Source organism: Carcharodon carcharias, chromosome 9, assembly GCF_017639515.1.
Source record: "Carcharodon carcharias isolate sCarCar2 chromosome 9, sCarCar2.pri, whole genome shotgun sequence".
NCBI lineage: Eukaryota > Metazoa > Chordata > Chondrichthyes > Lamniformes > Lamnidae > Carcharodon > Carcharodon carcharias.
In genome coordinates, this window is record NC_054475.1 from 47,308,735 (window position 1) to 47,315,352 (window position 6,618).

At 40.1% G+C, this 6,618-nt stretch overlaps 1 non-coding gene across 1 annotated transcript; it reads right to left on the bottom strand.

Annotated features, from left to right (window-relative positions):
• Positions 1-293: 293 nt before the first annotated feature.
• On the bottom strand, positions 294-364 carry trnag-gcc. Its single transcript has one exon. It is a non-coding gene; the product is annotated as a tRNA-Gly (tRNA).
• Between the last annotated feature and the right edge of the window lie 6,254 nt (positions 365-6,618).

Consider the following 6,618-nt stretch of genomic DNA (forward strand, 5'->3'; position numbering starts at 1 on the left):
GAATCTGCAATTGTCTGCTAATAGTCTGGGTTCAGAGTAGCTGCCAAGGCCTTTTCAGTGTAACTCTTTCGAGTACAAACACGTTTCCATCTGTTCCTATTCAGATGAAGTTACATTGTTTCATAGTTTGCCTTTGTGAGATTTGAACTCTTGATCTTGGAGTTACAAGCCCAATACCATAACCACTTGGCTATTTAGGCCAAGCTTCAATGACATTGAGTGGCTGCACAGGACTCAGTGACATTGCAAGCAAGAGTGCAGGAAGAATTTAAAGAGCAACTAAATGCTGACCTTGCAATGGCCGGAAATTGAACCCGGGCCTCCCGTGTGGCAGGCGAGAATTCTACCACTGAACCACCAATGCAACCGTTGCAGAACATTTACCCTGGGTCTCTGGATTACCAGTCCAGTGACAATACCACTATGCCACCATCTTCCTGCACTTAAGGGAGATCTTGTCTAATTTCCAATTATCCCAATCTTGACTGGCTTCAACGGTAGACATTCCAATACTGACATAATTCCAATTACTAGATAATTTACAAAAATGGATTAAGTGCCTTTAAATAATTGGTGCCACACAAATTAAACCCTTGAGTGTTACAATCCCCACGAGGATCCACAAACCAAAGAATCAAATTTGCTGAACAACCCCTGAATGAAGAAATTGGCAAACGAGGTTTCACTTTTGTAACTCTTACACTATTCAGAATCAATACAAATCAAACATGATATAACGGGCAAATCATGGTTGGTATGAACTATAAATTACATGTGGAATAGTAAATACAAAGACCATCCTGTGGAGGAAGTAGACAGTTTACTCTGGCTATATGGTCCCAGTTTCAGCCACACAGAATTCCTGGCCCTTTCCTTCAAGAACTCAGCCAATTCTCCACAGGCAGAAGTGTCTGCAAAACAGAATTGTGTCTGTCCAAATTTCCACACAATGGTGCATTTTCTTATCAACTTTCAGCTCCTCTCTTTTCTTGTTTTCTCTCTCAGCGTCTGCATTTTTAACTTCTTTCCTGTTGGTACCGCTTCCAGGACAAGGGTCTCCTGGTCACATGGACCAGTATTTTTCAATATCCAAAAATTATAATGGATCCCTCTACTGTTGATACAAATTCGTAAAGTCCATCCAGGTTCCTCAAACATTTTAAAATAATTTTGACTTTTCTTTACTGTTACTGTTTCCAGGTCAAAAGGTTGCCAGAACAAACTTTAAAAAATGTTTGCATTGTTTAATTATTTTATTTGAATGTATTCTGTCTGTAAATTTATCTAATCGTGTATTACCTTCAATGCAATTGGTATGCCATCATGTTATTTAGTACCTTTGAAAGTGGTAGAATGTGAAGAACGGTGCATGTATTCTACGAGAAGCAGTTTACTGTGATTAAGGATCAACTGCTGAACATGGGCACATGACACAGTGTGCACTAGAAAATGTGCTGCAAATTTCAGTAAATAAGGGACTTATGGAAATAATGTCTAGCTGAAAACACAAGCAAACAAAGAGTAAATGTTTGTGGAAAAAGTCCCCAACTGTTACCATGACTACTCAACATGTTTCCTCAACATTATATTCACATCATCCCTTAGCTAACCACAGAGTGTGCATGGAACTTCCATTTGCAATTATTTGATTGCATATGGAATCCAATGCAAATCTCGCTCTCTTCAGGTACCATGCTCCAGGAAGGCTTTGGAGACCATGGACCTTTATGATAATCTTGCTAATGGAAGAGTGGATCATTTTCATTGGTGGTACATTAATCCAGTTTGTGAGGTTGCTTAGAAAGATCACTCTGTCTACCTTGACCTCTTTTACCATTAATCTTTCCCATCAGCATCAGACTTTCTAAATTATGATTTCTTATTACATGTCCAATCGTCTATTCCTGATCTTGGTCAGTAGAGTTCTTTTAGTCTCAGATTTTGCTAGCATCTCTTCATTGGTAGTGTGACTTGTCCAAGATATCTTCATTATTCACCCCAAAAACCACAACTCTGCAACCTCAGTTCTTTGCACTGCTTCACTGAGAGTCCAACACATGCTTCTGTTTGTCAAAATTCCAGGATTACCAGCTTTGTTTTCATGGCCAATTTTAAATTGACTATAATCTTATTCCTTTTTTGAAATGCATCTTTGGCCATTCCAATCCTTTCTTGGTCACACTTTCCATCTGATGTTAACATATTTCCTCGGTAACAAAATTTGTCTACCTGTGTGGTCTTTTTATTCCTCACTATGATCTTACATTCTGGTAGGATTTTCCTTTTGGACACAACTGGACATTTTGTTTACTTACAATTTGTGCTCGGCCCTTTCTTCTCACTTTTACTTACTACTCTATCCAAAACCTTCTTCAGTCTCTCTTCAGAGGTGGCAATAGGAACAGTGTCATCGGCATACCTTATATTATTAAGGTTGGAACCTCTAACTAATAATCCATGAAGGTCTTCAATTTCTCCAAGAATATTTTCACTATACAAATTGAATAAATCTGGGGAGAAAATACACCCTTGTCTGGCCCTGTTTTTAATCTTCACAAAATCGCTTAGCTCTTTCTCAACCTTTACAGCTGCAGTTTGTTCCCAATAAACATTTCTTATCACTCTAAGATCTTTGCCATCAAGTTCAAGAGGCTCTAACATATTCATCGGCTCTTCACGTTTCACCTTACTTCAAATGCTTTACTATGACCAATAAAACACATGAATACATCTTTTTTCATCTTTATGGCTCTGATAGCATGCATGCCAATAAGATAGCATTTCTCATTCCTCTATCATCTACAAAATCACACTGAAGAACTGAAATTTCTGACTTATCTTTCTTCAGATCCTATTCATCAGTGCTTGAAGGAGGATCTCAGTAAGGTGACTCAGACGGATGGTGCAATGGAGTCCACGTTCAATTGATGATCCTAACACTGATGCATTGAACATTTCCCATGTTAAATGCTTTCAAGCTGTTCGAAACGGTTTTGAACTTCCACTTTAAATTCTCCTTTAATTGAGCTCTCAAGATTCACTAACTCATAATCTAGTCTCTTTATGGTCGCTATTTTTCTCAACTTCCTTGGCTTTATTTTGATGGTGCAAACTACAGGTATTCGTCAGTTTTACAGTCAGTGGCCAGGTGGGTCTTTGCTTGTTGAACTGCAAATTCAAAATCTGCTGCTTATTGTCACATAATCAGTTTGATTCTGGTCATGTTGCCAGGACTTTTCCAGGTGTATTTCCTTCTTGGACGCTCCTTGAACCAGGTATTTAGAATAACTCCAACATTTGCTGTATACCACTTGATCCACATTTCTCCTCCTTCACTGGGATCACCCAGGCCATGAGGTCCAACTATGTTGCCTTTCCTGATAGAACCTACTTTTGTATTTAGATCACCCATTACAAAAATCACCTCATTGGTTTTACATTGATGTTTGGTTTTAACCAGGTCTTTATAGAAGTGAACAATATCCTCTTTTTCACTGTCAATGTTGGTGCATAGACTTAGATGGTAGCAAGATTGAAAGATTGGGCTCCAATTTTAACTAGGATCATTCTGTCCAAGATAGACTAGCACACAGTTTGAAACAACTTCATGTGCAAGGATTCCTACATCTCTCTTGTGCTTTTGAGCTCAAGGAGATGAATCCAATGCAAATATCTTAATAAAAAGCTCAAGTCCAAATCCATTGATCCAATATACTTTTTAAAATGGCAACATACAAGGAAAAGGAAAGATTATAAGTGCAGTCAACAGCAAACTTCCATTCTCTCACCAGCAGCTTGGTAATGTAAGTTGCCTGACTCACCTCATTGAAGCAGCAGTGGATTCTCCATGAGTCTTCAGAAACTGCCACCAATTTGCCACCTCTGCTTCTCTTGGTGCACCCTGGGAGCATGGACCCAGGTGGGAATACAAATCAAGGATAGCAGTGGTGGGTGGCTAGTACATAGCTGCTCTCCCAAAACCAGTGCAACACAGAAAGCAATTTTAGGTCCAAGCTGAAGGACAGTGGCAGGGTCGGCACTGGGAAACAAAATAAAAGACAGGAGATAAAAATCTGAAAGAGAAAGTAATTTCTGCTACCAAATACTGGCGAATGAAGCTTTGAAGAAAAAAGTTGTTCAGCTTTTAAGGTTGAGCCAAATCTTCCATCTATGCTGATGAAGCAAATGCTCAGCTCACAATACTGTAAACCTTTATTTGTTGCTGCTGATTAATGAAACGAGATGCGCAGTCTAATTCTGGAAGCAAAACCAAGTGTGTCATTTGCTAGGATCACACAAATAGTGTCTTCCTTTGTGAGGCTCCAGCTGCTGTGGTAAAGAGAAAAGGCAGCTGCTATTTTAGGAAGTAGATTACGCATCTATTAATTAGATGCAAAGCAGCATAAAATGAATGTTGAATACAGTCAGTCTTTCACACAGCCTTAACTTTTTTTAATTAGGCATCTTTTAAAGATCCAGCAAATAAGTAAGTATCTCCGGTACCATTTACTGGAACCAAGACAAGTTTTATCACTAACCTTTGGTGTTAAATAGCTGTTCTGGGGGCTGGATCGGAAATAATTTCATTGAGACATTCATTTTATACAACAGCTCAAAAAGCAGGCAAGCTTACTGTAGTACAAGAGCAAAGTACTGCAGATGCTGGAAATAAAAACAGAAAATTCTTGAAATCCTCAAGTTTGGCAGGATTGAGTTAACGGCAATGTTCCCTCTAGGTTTTGTGGATGTCTGGCCCCGGAGCAGTCGAGGAACAAAGAGGCTGCGCACAAGCAAGGTTCCATTTAAGATTTGTGCATGGCTCCAAGTTAATCTTAAAGGGACTGCATAGTGCAACAAGCCAGCTGCACACCACAAACAGAAGTTAGAGGGAGTATTGGTCAACGGACCCAATTTTAACTCATTCACTTGCAGAGTGTTAAAATCGGGCCCAGGTTAATAAGGGGTGGGGAGAGTCAATCTGCAACTGCCTTCATGTTGCCAGGCCTGCTGAGTGTTTCTTTCATTGTTTTTATTGAAGTTATTCCTGGTCAGTATTTATTCCTCAGCCATCATTAAAACAGATTATCTGGTCATTAGCTTATTGCTGTGCACACAAATTGGCCTCTATTTCCTACATTACAACAGTAACTATACACCATAGCCTGTAAAGTGCTTTGGATGTCTTGAGTTTATATAGCGTTTTTCACAACCTCAAGTTCTTTCTTTTCTTTTAATATTCAGTGGCATGAAACCTGTGGGCAAATGGCTTGTGGAGGGTCAGGGTATAGTCCGTTACAGTATGTGGTATTACATATAAAACCCTACAATCAGCTCTCAGTAAAGCACTGCAGATGCCGAGCATTGGTGTTTCTTGGGTGCATCCATTTGTCAATGTCTGCTGTTAACTATCAGTGCAGGATCTAAAAGCCTGTTGCCCCCGAACTTGTAGCTGCCGGATGGAGAAAATCAATTCTAGATCAGCCATTTCTGAAACCACACTGATTCTGGATAGATGTGTTTAGCCAGGATCTGCAGTCTGACATGGGCAACTTTTCCCACAATGCTCAGCAGGGAGATGCTCTGATAATTGTTGCAATTGCTGCAGTCACCCTTCTTGTACAGGATCACAATCTTTGCATCACGCCTATCCTGGGGCACTGACCCTTCCATCCAGCAGAGGCAAAAGTTTGTGCAGAAGCTGCAGGAGTGCCGGTATTTTGTGTTTGATGAATTCAGGGAGGTATAGCATCAGCACTTGGAGCTTTGCCCATGGCAAGTGAGTATATAACATTGCTAAGCTCCTGTTTTGGAGCAGGTGTAGACCATTCAGCACTTCTGAGCCATCTCTACCATTCAACACAATCATGGTATCTTAAGTCCACTTTACCACACTATTCCCATATACCTTGGTATCCAAAAATCTATCAAGCTTTCTCTTAAATAACAACAACTTATATTTATACAGCGCTTTTAACTCAAAACATCCCAAGGTGCTTCACAGGAGCATTATAGAACAAAAGCATGACACTGAGCCACATAAGGAGATACAAGGTCAGATGACCAAAAGCTTAATCAGAGTTAGGCTTTAAGAAGTGTTTTAAAGGAAGAAAGTAAGATAGAGGTGGAGAGATGTAGGGAGTGTATTCCAAAGTTTGGGGTCTAGGCAACTGAAGGTGCAACCACCCTTGGTGGAGCAATTAAAACAGGGGATACACAAGAGGCCAGAATTTGAGGAGTCCAGATATCTCAGAGGGTTATGAGGTTGGAGGAGATTACAGAGATATGGAACGGTGAGACCATGGAGGGATTTGATTTTAAAATTCTCATCTTTGTTTTCAAGATGTTGCTTGAAAGGGAACTAATGTAGGTCAGTGAGCACAGGGTGGGAGGAGAACAGGGCTTCCTGTGAGTTAAGGCACAGGCAGCAGAGTTTTGAATGACTTCAAGTTTATAGAAGGTGGCATGTGGGAGATCAGCCAGCAGTGTGTCAGTATAGTTGAATCTAGAGATAACAAAGGCATGGATGAGGGCTTCAACATCAGCTGAGCAGAGATGGGTTAAGTTGGGCAACATTACAGCAGTGCAAACAAGTGTGGTCTTATGACATGAATATTATGT